Below are 14528 nucleotides of genomic sequence, written 5' to 3' on the forward strand. Positions count from 1 at the left end.
GCATTATTTGGAGAGAGAAACAAAATTAACCTTTCAGATCGATAACTTTTCTTCACTGGTTCTGGTGAAAGGCCATTGACTGAAAAGTTGATTTGGTTTTTCCTCAAATGTTACCTTGCATGCTGGGTATTTCCAGCATCCTATTTCTATTTTTATTTCCAGCATCTAGAATATTCTGTTTTTGTGTCAATTTAAGGTAATTTGCAAACAAACTGAAGACGACATGAGGAAGATGTTTTACGTTGTGTGTCCAGAGTGCATTATCTGAAAGGCTGGGAAAAACATGTTAAATCATGACTCTTAAAAAGGGCATTAGGTAAACACCTGAAAAATGAACCAATGCTGACACAGGAACCAAATGCCACCCTTCTTTATTCTTAACGTTCTATAACTCTATGAATAACTGATGTGTTTTCTTCCAATTTCAGTTCTGGCTTTGTAATGACTAAGTTAACAAATTTACAAGGAGATGGCTTAGAATGGATATTGTGTCTGGCAGGTGATATGTTCTTTTCAAATTTTGTGTGTTCTGCTGAAAGGTCAAGGTTTCACATCGCCACCATGTGTTGACCACAATCGACAATGCCTAGCCATCATCAATAACTTCACCCCAAACAAGATCAGTGCTTTTGATCTCCACAGAAATTGAGAAAGCCAATTTTAGAGCTACAAAGCAGATAGCAATATTATGCACAAAAAGTCCGGTAACAAGTTGGATATGCAGCTGGAAGCATACGGTGTACCAAAGGTGCACTGTTTTGTATGAAGAACACTGAAGGAGAGGAGATTATGCTTGTGTGTGTAGGCTCATTGTACCACTAGCTTCCATATCAGTTAGGTAGCTGTCCCACAATTCAACGGTGCAGTCACACAGATGGAGCTGGTGAAAATTAAATTGGCATTAACATTTTTAAAACATACTATCCTTTTCCCTGTGCTAGGCCCCTGTGTGTATACTATATCTGCCGTGTTTCCTCTGATTTCATCCCTGCTATGAGATTGGTTTCTTGCCCTTAAATATTAAGAAAATGTCTGGTAGTCAATGAGTGGCAAGCCTCACTGTACTGGCTACGGATAAACGGATGTGCACTCGGCACTCCTGGCACATCATAAGAGATAAACTATGTGAGTTAATAACTTCAAAGGACATAACTTACTATCTGCGAAGACCTGCCCGTTTATACCCCACTGGCGGTGTGGCACTTTGGCATATATTGTCTTGCTTGTTGTTGAATGCTTAGTAAATGAGAATTTATCATAACATTCTGGCATTTATTCAGAGACATAGAACATCGGAGCAGGAGTAGGCCATTTGTCTGATTGAGCCCACTCTACCATTCAACATGATCATGGCTGATCCTCAATCTCACATGCCATACTTCCAGTCTCTCTCCATACCCCTTGACACCTTTAGCTTCTGGAAATCAATCTAATTCTCCTTAAACTTCAGTCGAGTTTCACCTCCACAGCTTTCAGTGATAAAGAATTCCAGAAAATCATCATACTCTGAGAGAAGAAACTTCTCCTTAACTCATTCTAAAATCGTTTATTCTGTGTCTTGAGACTGTGACCCCTTGTTCTGTACACCCATCCAGAGGAAGCATCATTCCTGCTTTCAGTCTGCTCACTCATGTCAGAATTTTACATGTTCCCATTAGACTTCCACTCATTCTTCTAAACTCTGGTAAATACCGGCCCAGCTGACACAATCCCTCTTCATAAAACAAACCTGCCACCCAGGGATCAATTTGGTGAACCTTCATTGCACTTCCTTCAAGACAAATGTGTATTTCCTTTTGTAAGGAGACCAAAACTGCATTCAGTACTTAAAATCTGGTCTCACGAGGCCCTGAACAGCTGCGGAAAGACTTCCTTGTAATCAGGCTACTTCCTTGTACTGAGTACTCAAGTAAGGGTGGCACGGTGGCTAGCACTGCTGCCTCACAGCACCAGGGTCCCAGGTTCAATTCCAGCCTCGGGTGACTGTGTGGAGTTTGCACATTCTCCCCACGTCTTTGTGGGTTTACTCCGGTTTTCTCCCACAGGTCAAGTGAATTGGCCATGCTAAATTCTCCATAGTGATAGGTGTATTGGTCTGGGTTACTCTCCAGAGGGTCGGTGTGGACTTGTTGGGCCGAAGAGCCTGTTTCCACACTGTAGAGAATCCACTCAGACCCTTTTGCAATACACATCCATGTAATTTGTCTTCCTGACTGCTTGCCACACCTGCATATTTGTTTTTATGACTGGGGTGTAACACCTAGGCCCATTCATACACAAAATTCCCCAACCTGCCATTTTAAAAGTATTTGCCATTCTATTTTTCTTACCAAACTGGGCCACTACACATTTACAGCGCATCCACCATACATTTGCTAACTCTCAAATCATCTTGAAGGCTCCTTGCACCCTCCTCACCACTCACTATCTCACTTTGTAAATTCTTTGAACTTGGCAAATTTTTCCTGCAATGAATGGTAAATTGGTGCATAAGCTGTCCATGGACACAGTGGAAGCAGATATCAATGATCATGTAAAGGCAAAATAAAGACCTTTGTAGAAACTAACAGCTTGGGATACATGATAATGTGTATAATTTGGGCCATACCATATGACAAGCACATCATGCTGCAGAGAAACTAGTAATTTTGGCGCTGTGATTCCCAAAGCTTTCCACAATTAGGCTTATTCATCTCAAGGTTAGTATTGGCAGCAAATTAATTGATAGAAATTGATTGTTGTGATTAGGCACTAATATCGCTATTAGTGTGTCATATGATGCAGCTGCTAAAACGTTAGAAGGAAAGCTCCGTGGCTTTAGGTCTGTTTTGACAAATGACTCAGGTCATCCAACAGCAATAAGTCCACACATTAGATTTCCTCAGCTCAAATTATTTCAACTTATCATTGACCCAGTTATTCCAACAGCCAGGTAGTCATCGGAGCAGTGAAAGCTGGAGTTGAGTGCTGGGACTATGTGGAATGCCAGAAGCAGCTGAATCTGTGGGAATTGCCCAGGAATTTGAGGATTCTGATAGTCATTCCTCTGTTGCTGAAGCACTCTGAGAAACATGAGAAAATCTTGAGGGTTCTGCTTCTGTTAAGCTAATAGTTGCCAAGTAAATATCAGAGAGTTAAAAACCTACTGTAACTCCTGAGTAGCTAGTAAACTGATGGCCTAGTTAACCACATCCTCTCCCATCACATACCCCCCTCCCCCTCACTACCCCAAACAGAGTCCAATTCTAATCTCCCAGGGCACATCATCCCTTGTGTAGCCTGAAATCCTCGCTAGTTCTGCTACCCCATTGTCCATTGCCCCCGACATGTCCCCCACCACCTCCAGCCTCAACATTGCCCTGCCTCTTGTTTTTCTGGCACCACCAGCCTTGACATCCCCACTGCACCTGTACTGACCTTGACACAGTGCTTACCACTCTCACCCAGCCTCAGTTCCTAAGCCCTCAATTACTTACCTAGGACTCTACCCACTGGGCAATATAACCCCTTCACTAACTGCCACACATCCATACCTACCCTGTCACAGCAGTTGTCAAAATGCCTGTGCTACTGGACATTAATTCTTAGAACAAGATAAAAAGGGATTTGGCTTGACTCCCTCCCACAATCCTACACTACAGGAAAACTGTGCGAATTTTAGGCTATAGTTTTCTGAAGAGGCCGGATTTGCAATTGCAGCTGGAAAGCAGAGCTCAGTATTGATGAAAAGAGATATGAATGGAGTGACAGTCAAAATATGATTAGCAGTTCTCAGATATTTGGGCTGTTGTGTTATTAATGGGGCCAGTACTTCCATTGTCGGTTTGCATTTTGTGCTGCATGTGGCGTAAATTTGCATGGCCAGATCTGAACTATTTCAATGAGTCTCTCTCGTTGACCAGCAACCTAGGAGAGATGGTGAGCAGGAGACATGTATAAAGACTTCTATTTCTTTTAAAAGAAAATGCATTTCAAAATATTATGTTTTTTTGTTGATAAATGATTTACCAATGTACAGTATTTGAAATTGAAGAGTTTACTGTCTTAATATTCTTTTCTTACAGAAAGGTAAGAATATACCTAAAACGCATCCATTGGCTCTAAGGGAAAAATCTGAATCACTTAATGTTGTTTCATTTAAAGTTGTTCGTTTTGGGTATGCAAATATAATGTGAACCATGGAATTGGGTTCTGGTTTTATTTACTTGGCAGAAGTCAGCTGAGTGATGGACTTCTCCTTACTTGTCTAAATTTAATGTTTGGAAAATTTAATCACATACAGTTTCCTATTGAAGATCACATAAACCAATATCACAGTTCTGCGAAATCTATTTGTGTTCATAAATGGTTTAGAAGTCGTGCTCAAATGGTATTTCAACTGCATGAGCAGACCATAGAACAATTTATGGTAAATTGAATTTATGTGTTCTTTAGTGACCACTTTTCATCTCTCCCACTTGGTACAGTGCTTGACACATATAAAATCATCACTATAGCTTTGAATGTACACCTGTTTATCATGGTTTCTCACATCCTTCACATTGGTGAAATCATGTTAATCATTAATTACAAGTTAATTTCACTTGTATAGAGAATGGACAGATGATAACATGATTTTGTGATGAAGTTGAAAGCAATCATGCAATGAAAGGTAGAATAAAGAAAAATAATTAAAAGTATATATAGATAGAATGTGCCTAAACAAGAGTATGTTGCACATCAAAAAAGACTAGATGGGCTCTTATAAAAAGTGATCTTGGCAAATTGTTGTTATGCAGAGAGTGTTGTATCTTCCCTAGTAACTTTAAGGTCAGGAAGATTCACTGCAGAGATAAACCACACACTAGAGGCCAGTCCAGCAATTATAGCTGCAGAACACAGGAAATTGCTTTGTCTAGAATGAAACTCTGCTGCTCTTATTTGAGGCACTCTGTTTACCTTGGCCCAAGGCAATGTTTATTTCTGCATGGAATCATAATTATTTCTCTGTGGGAATCAGCAGAAAGTGCAGATTTTGAAAAGGTGATATTTTTAACCTGGTTTTATATTGGAAAAATAAAAGCTCCATTTAATGTTATTTTCTCCTGTTGTCCATCAGTTTGGCTTTGAGGGATAACAGGCCAGCATGGTTCTCTTCATTACAGCCACCGTTGCAACATTACGCTGCTCTATTTAAGAGTTGTTGCTGAACAACACAAGCTTTCTCGTATGTTTTTCCTTTTGTTTCTTATCATTGAGTGCTGTCACTTGCTCATGTAAACATGTTTTCTGAAATTGATAGACTGTTCTTAATTAGAAACTGATGAAAGCCATAATAGATATTTTTACCAGTACAATTCATCGTATTTGTTCTCTATGATTAGCTAGAATAATTTGCATGTAGTCCATGTGAGAACAGCAGGTCCATTTGATGGTTACGAATGCCATTTACAAATGGGTGGACATTGCCATGGCTCTATAACAATGCCACAACACTAGCACCGTGCCTCCAAGTTGCCCAAGCAATTCAGATAGGTGGGTAGATGGAGTCACCCACCATTGTGTTGAAGGAATGATTTCTATTTGCAAAGGGACCTTATAAATGCACATCAACAAAAAGATCTTTAATGTTGTAGTATCCACAGGAATGGAAAGAAAACCTCAACATTGAAAGATGTTTAGGCAAAAGTGAGGACTGCAGATGCTGGAAACCAGAGTCTAGATTAGTGTGGTGCTGGAAAAGCACAGCAGGTCAGGCAGCATCCAAGGAGCAAGAAAATCGACATTTCCGGCAAAAGCCCTAAAAGATGTTTGACTATCACATGAACAATTAATGTGATATAAATTTTAATGACGGTGTAATGCCAGGTATGTAGACTGCACTATCACCCAATATCAGGCTGACTGTATCAGACAACTGATCCCATTGACCATTCATAGTGGGCAGCATGCCAATGATGCTCAACCAGCCCGAGCCGGCAAGCCTCAGAAAAGTATCGTCACATTACATGTGATTTTTCTATTGGAAATCATTTATTAAATAATCCAGACTGTGTTAAGAGTTACACCTAAACCAATTTAAGATCATCAGCTGAGTTGATGTGTATTTGTGTATGCTAGAGGCTACATATAATAATACACAGGACTGTTTTATGTAGGCAAAATAAATTTGTACATGCACATTTTCAGGAAACAAAAGATATCATGGAGATTACCAATCTCCGATGTATTCCCATGCCAACACACTGACCATTCAGAATTTATTTGTCTGGTCTGAGAGTTAAGATTGACTGCTAACTCTTCTTGCTGTATCTCCATGCCAAGTGTAACTCAACCAATCAACACCCTGTTCTTATGGTGCATAAGTGGCTGTTTCTTCCATCCTGTCCTGACAAGTACAATGAGTAAAGTTTCAACTTCTTGTCTCATGTCAGTAATATTCAACTCTTCGACGTTAAAACTGCCTCTAGCTTTGTGTGGGTACCCACCCAATTCAGCTATCCAATTAAACTTCACCATTTCTTGATTGCAGATTTGGAAATGATTGTGAGACCCTACTTTGACTTTGTACATATGAAAGTGAGGAGTAGGTGTAGGCATTCAGCACATGGATCCTTCGTTCAATAGCATCATGGCTGATCTGACAGTACTGCACTCTAACCAACCTCTAATTAACCTGATCTCTTGCTTAACAAGAAACTATTTGCTTTACTATAAATATATTCAAGGACTCTTGACTCCACTACCTTTTCAGGAAGGAAGTTCCAAAGATTCATGATCTCTCTGAGAGAAGATAAAACGATTAATTTGTTTTAAATGGGTGTCTTTTAACAGTGACTCTCCTTCTTGATTCTCTCAGAAACATCCTTTTCATATATACATCGTCAAAATCAGATACTTGTCAACCAATTTGCCTCTTACTATTCTAAATGTCAATGGATACAAGCCTAGTTTTTTTTCATTCAGAGGCTGAGGATGTCACTGGCTATTGAAGCATTTAGTGCCCATCATTAATTGCTTGGAGGGCAGTTAAGAATCAGACATGTTGCTGTGGAGTCATCTATAGGCCAGACCAGGTAAGGCTGGCAGTTTCCTTCCCTAAAGAGCATTTATGAAGTAAATGGGTTTTTCATAACAATTAATTCATGGTCCTTATTAAACTCTTAATTCTAGATTTGTGTTGAATTCACATTCCACTATCAGCTGTGGCAGGATTCACACCTGGATCCCCAGAACATTATCTGGGTCTCTAGATTAACAGTCCAATGATAATACCACCAGGATATCACCTCCCCTAAAGCTTTCTAACCATCTAACCTTTCATCATTTTAGGTAACCCTTCATTTTAGGTATTCATCTAGTAGACATTCTCATAACCACTTCCAACACATTTACATCCTTCCTTGTGTAATGTGACCAATACTGTGCACAATTCTCCAAATGTGGTCTCAACAATGCCCTGCATTATTGAAGCATAAACTCCCTAATTCTGTTTTCAGTTCTCCTCAGAATAAATGATTATATTTTATTATCTTCCCTAAATCCTTGTTCAACCTGCACATTACCCTTATGTGAATCATACATGAGGACATCCAGATCCCTTTGTATCTCTGAACTCTGCAAAGTCTCATCCTTTAACTAGTAGGCTTTTTTACTATTCTAACTAAAATAGATAACTTTACTTTTCTTACATTATATTCCATTTGCTACATATTTGCCCACTCAGCTAACCTATCTACATCTTTTTTGTAATCTGCAACATTCTCTTCACAACTTTCTTTTCTACCTATCTTTGTGTCATGAGCAAATTTGGTGATCATACCTTTCGTCCCTTCATTTATAAAAATTGTGAACAGTTGAGAGCCAGGTCCAATCTGTGTAAACCAAATTGTTACATCTTACCAACCTGATAAAGACCCAGTGATACCTAATATCTGCTTCCAGCTGTTCATCCAATCTTCAATCCATGCCAATACATTATCCATTACACCATGATCTTTTATTTTCTGTCATCACTATTGATGCAGACTGTTGTCACATGGCTTCCATAAATCCAAGTACACTATAACAATAAGTTCCCTTTATCTAGGGTTTGTGTCAACTACAAAATCTCCAATAGATTGGTCATATATGTTTTATATCAACTCTGCTGATATCATTGAAATTGTCTCAGTGTTTGTTGTAATGTATTAAATCATACCTTATAATATTTTCCCTGTGATTAATGCTAAGCTAACTTATCTGTTCTAGTGTACTTTCTGTCTCCCTCCATTTTTAATGAAGCAGGTACAGTCACTGTTTCAATCTATTGGGGCTATCTATAAATCAAAGCAGTTTTGGAAAATTGAAATCAATGCATCAACTATCTCATCATTCAATTATTGAAGACGCTAGGATGAATTCCATCAAGACTCCGAGCACTTGACTACCCATACCTCCAATAATTTACTCAGCAATAATTCTCTAGTGAGAGTGATTTTCCTGAATTCTCTCTCTTCCAATCTGTGATGTGATGAGAATGTTACTTGTACTCTCGACAATGAAAACTATTGTAAAATACATGCTCAGTTCATCCGCCATTTCCTCATTTTTCACTATTAATTCTCCAGTCTCACTTTCTATGGGGCCAATGCACACTTTGGTAACCCTTTTGTTCTTTAAATAATTATGGAACATTATTACTGTCTGTTGTTATGGTTCTAGCTAGTTTTCTCTCACACTCTAACTTTTCCCTCTTTGTTAACTTTAAGTTATTCTTTGTTGTTTGTACATTCTTCGCAATCTTCTAACCTGTCACCTGTCTTAGCACAATTATATGTTTTCTCTTTTATTTGATACTATCTTTAGCATTTCAAGTTGACCACAGATGGTAGGTCTATCCCTTGGAAATAATCTTACTTGTTGAAATGTATCTAGTCTGTGCATTCTGAAATATCCCCCTAATTGTTTGCCACCAGATCAATATTACCCTATGATTTAACCTAATTCATTAACAAGTGCTTTCATGCACTTCATAAAGGCCCCTGCTTAAATTTTTAAGGTACTCTTGGACCCACTACCACTGAATATAAAATTCAGTCATTCTATCATCACTGCTGTAATGAAGTGCTTCACCATGAGATCATTAATTTATCCCATCTTATTGCTCAAGTCCAGGTCTAACAGCCACGGAGCTAGCATTTTCTAAATAAGATGGCTAAGGCAAAATGAGTCTCAATCCATTCTACATGATTTCCATTCATGTACTTAAAAGCCACAGAAGCTTGACTTCCAATTTTTAATTCTACTTTAAGCCCATTTTTAACAAGTTTTCAAATTCATTGCTCCTACTTCACAAATCCATTGCTCCTATGTGCATCACAAGAGGTGAAGTAACATTTCTGTTTTGAACTGATCTCGTTGCAGAAATGCAGCCTTATTATCAATTTATTTATATTTCCACGTACTTGTTGCTAACAAAGCCAAGAAAATCTTTAAAGTTGCTTTCCTGCCATCCTTTCCAAGATGTCTCTTATATCTTGGTCACCCACACTTTCTTCAAAACTTAGCCTGACTTTATTTTCTATAGCCTTTCGGAGGCAGTTTTCCTGTGTAGACCTGTCTATGCCATTGAGCTGGCTGCCCTCAGCCTGCCACTTCTGTGTGCACCCAGCTCGAGCTTTATGTTCTCCAGCTTTGCAACTCTTGCTGTTTTGCAGCTTTTATAAACTTGTCTTTGAAATTATTCATAGCCACAAAATCATCCCATCAAATGGGTACCAGATCCTGGTGATATTCCTGTCCTGTACGTTTATGCTTGACCTTATGCCCTCTATCTTACCTTCTTTCTCTTTCTGGACTGTTATTATTTGACTTCCTTTTGAATTGACAGCATTCTTTTCAATTGTTCATAATTTCTTTCTAGCCATATGTTCATTTCCAGAACCAGTGATTACGCTTTCACTGTATTTTGTTGCCTTCCATTTTTGTACCTCAATTCATGGGGATAATGTCCTTAGTCTCATTTCATGCATTCAGTCATATTTTTTAATGGTCTTCCCTGCTATACTTATAATAGTTGTAGTTGTTTTCTTACTTGCTTCTGGTAAATCATTGACTTTCTTGTGAACTGATGGTAATTGTTATGTGGGACTATCTCGATCATCAGGAGAAAGTGAGAACCCTGTAGATACTGGAGATCAGAGTCAAAAAGTGTGGTGCTGGAAAAGCACAGCAGGTTATCCACCCTTCACCAGGATTGTTGGAACCTAATGATTCTACCTACATCTAGCAAATTAACTGCATTAAATAAGTCTCCAATCACTTTCATTGTTATTTTCCACTGCAATGTGGCTATGGTAGGTCATCATAGAAACCACAAAGATTTTAACTGGCAGATCTGAGCAAACTTGTAAGGCCAGGAATGCCAGTGCATATGACTTTCAGTATTGTCACTATCCATGAGATCACTAAGGTATCTGTAGCAACAGAAGGGGCTAAGAACACACCATTGAGTCCATCCAGTCCTTAAAATAATTGTAGCTCGACAAGTTCATTATTCGAGGAAGTTTCAACGGTGATGCCATATTGAACCTCAGGAAAGATGTAATTCCACCATTTAATCCATTCAGAAAATGTGGTGTTTAAATGCAATAAAAGGTTAAGGGCAAGATAAATGACATGGAACAAAATGGCATCATCTGCCATATAGATTAATGCATAATGTAGTTCAAATACTTGCAAACTGAAGAAGGATAATTAGAACTCTACAAATACAAGCACAATCCATTCTTCATGCAATGCACACAGAAACTGAACCAGATTATTTCAATGAAGGATACTTGGCACTAAAATCGTAAAATCTAATCTTGAGAGAATAGAAGCTTTGGAGAATGTGAAAACGGCCAGGAAGAGGCTATTGAAAGAAGTCAAGCATGGTGCAGAAGAGTTCAGTCAAGAGAACAAAACTCGAAAGGAACAGTTGCAATTATCAGAAAAATGTCATTGGTGAGAGGAAGAAGGAAATGGAAAGGTTAACAACTGCTTTAGCAACAGCTGGAGGAGAGTACAGGAGATGTAGAAAAACTGCTCACCAGTCTGTTTTGCAGGAAACAATGACTGAGGTTCAGTTGGAAGTGACCATGGTTGAGGAGGAAACTGAACAAAGGCTCTGTGCCACATGAAAAGAATCTTCAGCAAAATAGTGGCATAGTGAAGCAGACTGCAGAGGAAAGATTTTTTTTAAATTTATGGGACATGGGTGTCTCTTGTTGGCAATTGCCCATCTCTAGTTGTCCTTGAGAAGATGGTAGTGAGCTTCTTAACACGCTGCAGTCCATCTGCTATAGAGAGGCCCACAATGCTGTTAGAAAGGGAATTCCAGGAGTTTGACCCAACGATAGTAAAGGAACAGCAATATATTTCCAAGGCAGGATGATGAATCTCTTCGAGGAGAAATTGCAGATGGTGGTGTACCCATGTATCTGATGCTCTTTGTCCTTTTAGATGGAAGTAATTGTGAGTTTGGAAGGTACTGCCTAAGGATCTTTGGTGAAGTTTGCCTGTACATCTTGTAGATAGTGCACACTGCAGTGATTGAGAGTTGGTGGTGGAGTAAGTGGATGTTTGTCAACGTGCTGGCAACAAGCATGCTGATTTGTCCTGGATTGTGTCAAGCTTCTTGAGTGGTGTTGCAGCTGTACTCATCTTGGCAAGTGGGGAGTATTCCATCACTCTCCTGACTTGTGCCTTATAGATGGTGGTCAGGACATCAAGACAAGCCAGGTCAAATCAGTGGCCAAACTGACAAGGAACATCATGGAGACTAAATAGGAACATAGGAACATGACTAAGCCATTCAGCCTCTCAAGCCTGCTCCACCATTCAATAAGATCGTGACTGATTTGCAGCCGAATTGCATATGCCTGCCTTGGTCCAATATCCCTTGATACCCTTGCTTAATAAAAGATTGTCAGCCCAAATTTAAATTTAACAACTGAATTAACATTAATTGCTGTTTGAGGAAGAGAGTTCCAAACTTCCAGTACTCTCTACAGGTAGAAGTACTTTCTAACATCTCTCCTAAATGGCCTTGCCCTAACTCTTAGCCTATGTTTCCAGTTCAAGAGTCTTCAACCAGTGGAAAAGTTCCATTATCTACCCTGTCTTTCCCTGTTACTGTCCTGAAGACCTCGATGAGATCACCCCTTAACCTTCTAAATTCTCAAGAATAAAAGTTTAATTTTTAATGCTTATTGTAAGAAACAGTTAAAAAGGTCAAGGAACTCTAGGTACAGAAATCTTGGGGAAACCCATGAGTTTGTTACCACTCGAGGAGGAACAGAAGCCAGTTAAAGAAAATGTACAATATGTCAATTGTTCACAGTGAACATGAAAACACACACCCAATGATGACAGTGAGATAGGACACTCAGAGAATAATCAACACACTGGTGATTGATCTGCAGACCAAAAGTACACAAGGGCAAAATTAACACATCCACGAGGTTACACCATAACAAGATTTGGAATAATGTCCAAACGTCAAAACAATAAATGGACCTTTAGGGCTCTGTATATGTAAACTTTACAATCCCTCTCTCTGAGTAACTAAGTTAGCTATTACCTAATCTTTATGTGTTTGCATTTATAATGTACAGGTGCTTTTCGGAAATTGTGTCATCAACTTTGGAGTGATGACCTTTAAAAAGTTTAGCTTACACGTGTACCAAGTGACTGGATGTTGTCACATGCATAAGCTATCTGCATTGTAGCATTCTAACTCTATATCTGAGTTTAACTGTCAATAATCCCATCAGAAATCTTCAAGTAAATGCAATTGATATATTTCATATGTGTTACATTTAGATAACTCAAGAATATTATTACAGAAATTAGAAACGTATCCGCAGTGAAATGTTGCTGTACAGACGGAGGGCATTAACTCAGTTATATTTGCATCTTTCGAAATTAAACTATCCAATCTACTTTTGGTCCCTACTCTTGGTCCATATCCATTTAAGTTATAGTTTGTCATATGCATGTTTTTAAATGCAGAGGTTTTCTTGGTTGGGTAGCTTCATGCCTGTCTCTTAAGGAACAGCCTTTACATCCATCAGCACCAAGATCCCCCAACTAAATGCATTGTTTTCTGTGTGTCTAACATCTCTGGTAGATGAGACAATGCCAAGAATAAGTGTGAGCAGCCTTTGAAGTTTGTGTGGAACAGTGATAATGTATACCTATATCATAAATGTGAGTAGTTCTGCCTCTCTCTCCGCTGCAATGTATGCATGCACAGTGGTGTGTGGTGAGGCGAGTTGCTGGCTGTAACTGAGTGGCCGCAGTTGTTTGTGTGACAGAGAGCGGCAGGAGCTGTCCTGGCTCCAGGTGTACACCAGCAGCATCAGCAGTGGCAATGTGCTCGGTCTCGGCATCACCTGCTGAGTGCACAGAGCCCAAGAATGAGTTGAGCTTTGGGGATTCAGGCTGTGTCCTCAGGGCTCTGTGTTTTTGTTTATTGGTGGTCAGAAAAACAAACAAATGTCAAAACAAGAAACTACAGACGCAGTTCTCGTGTTTGGTAGAGCTCTTATCCCCTACTTTTTAAAACCATTTTGTCAATATGGAAGAAATTTGTTGATATTTTGACAAAATTGTTGCATTCAGGGGATGATAAATAATATTTTTAAAAGGCAACAGTTGGATTGATTCTGCTGTCAAATGAGCATCAAACTTGCAGTGGGTAATAAACTTTTCCAATCTGTCATTGGCAATAGAAAATAGTATTGCATTGTAGAGGGGACCAGTTTTTAAACTTCATTTTAATCCAAAATCCTTTTATTTCTCTCACAAGGGATGATCAAATGGTTTGAGTATTGTGTTTCTTAATGTATGGCTTTCTGTTAACATGCAGAAGATTTCGTGCCAAGAGATGTTTGTATATTTGAACGATGGGAGTTACACAACATCAGGTTTCATAAGGTACAGGTGTTCAACAGGTGCATTCTGACAATACAGTTCCCAGTGTGCTTCCAGCCCTGTTGTGCTTCCTTATATTTGTTTTATTCAGGAGCAGCCATGCATTGCAAACCCGTGATGTCTGCTTCTGCAAAACAAATGATGCCAATGCCTGACACTGTTCCATCATATTCAAAATCGAGTAACCACAGCCTCACTTGTTCATCTACTTTATGAAAAATGGAAGATTAAAACTAATGGTATTAAAATTAGTACAACACTACTTCTATCTTACCTTTGTTTCAACAGATTATGTGTAAAATGTAATTATCTATGGTGGATAACCTAGATATAGTGTCGTGGGTAAAATATGTTTTTTTTTCATGTGTTTCTGTTTGGGGAAAGGAACTTCAGAAACATTATAGCCAACTACAGGGCACAAAGTGTTAAAAATATGTAATTGGGTAAGTGACTCATCTTTTTGGATAAAATATTTGGAGTACTTTAGAAATGGAAATCACCTGAAATAACTTAAATAAAAGCTTTTCTTTTACATAATAAAGATTAACTCCATTATAATACCTATTTTCTAGTAGCATTTGCAGTGAAAT

At 38.8% G+C, this 14528-nt stretch overlaps 1 long non-coding RNA gene across 1 annotated transcript in view; it reads right to left on the minus strand.

Annotated features, from left to right (window-relative positions):
- Window positions 1–1416: 1416 nt before the first annotated feature.
- Window positions 1417–14528, minus strand: part of LOC122549549 — a 13854-nt gene continuing 742 nt past the window's right edge. Inside the window, exons 2-3 of the long non-coding RNA XR_006311570.1 lie at window positions 6718–6725; window positions 1417–1429 (exon numbers count right to left, since the gene is read on the minus strand). This is a non-coding gene — a long non-coding RNA (uncharacterized LOC122549549). The remainder of the gene's footprint in view (window positions 1430–6717; window positions 6726–14528) is intronic.

This window comes from Chiloscyllium plagiosum, chromosome 4 (assembly GCF_004010195.1).
Source record: "Chiloscyllium plagiosum isolate BGI_BamShark_2017 chromosome 4, ASM401019v2, whole genome shotgun sequence".
NCBI classification, from domain to species: domain Eukaryota; kingdom Metazoa; phylum Chordata; class Chondrichthyes; order Orectolobiformes; family Hemiscylliidae; genus Chiloscyllium; species Chiloscyllium plagiosum.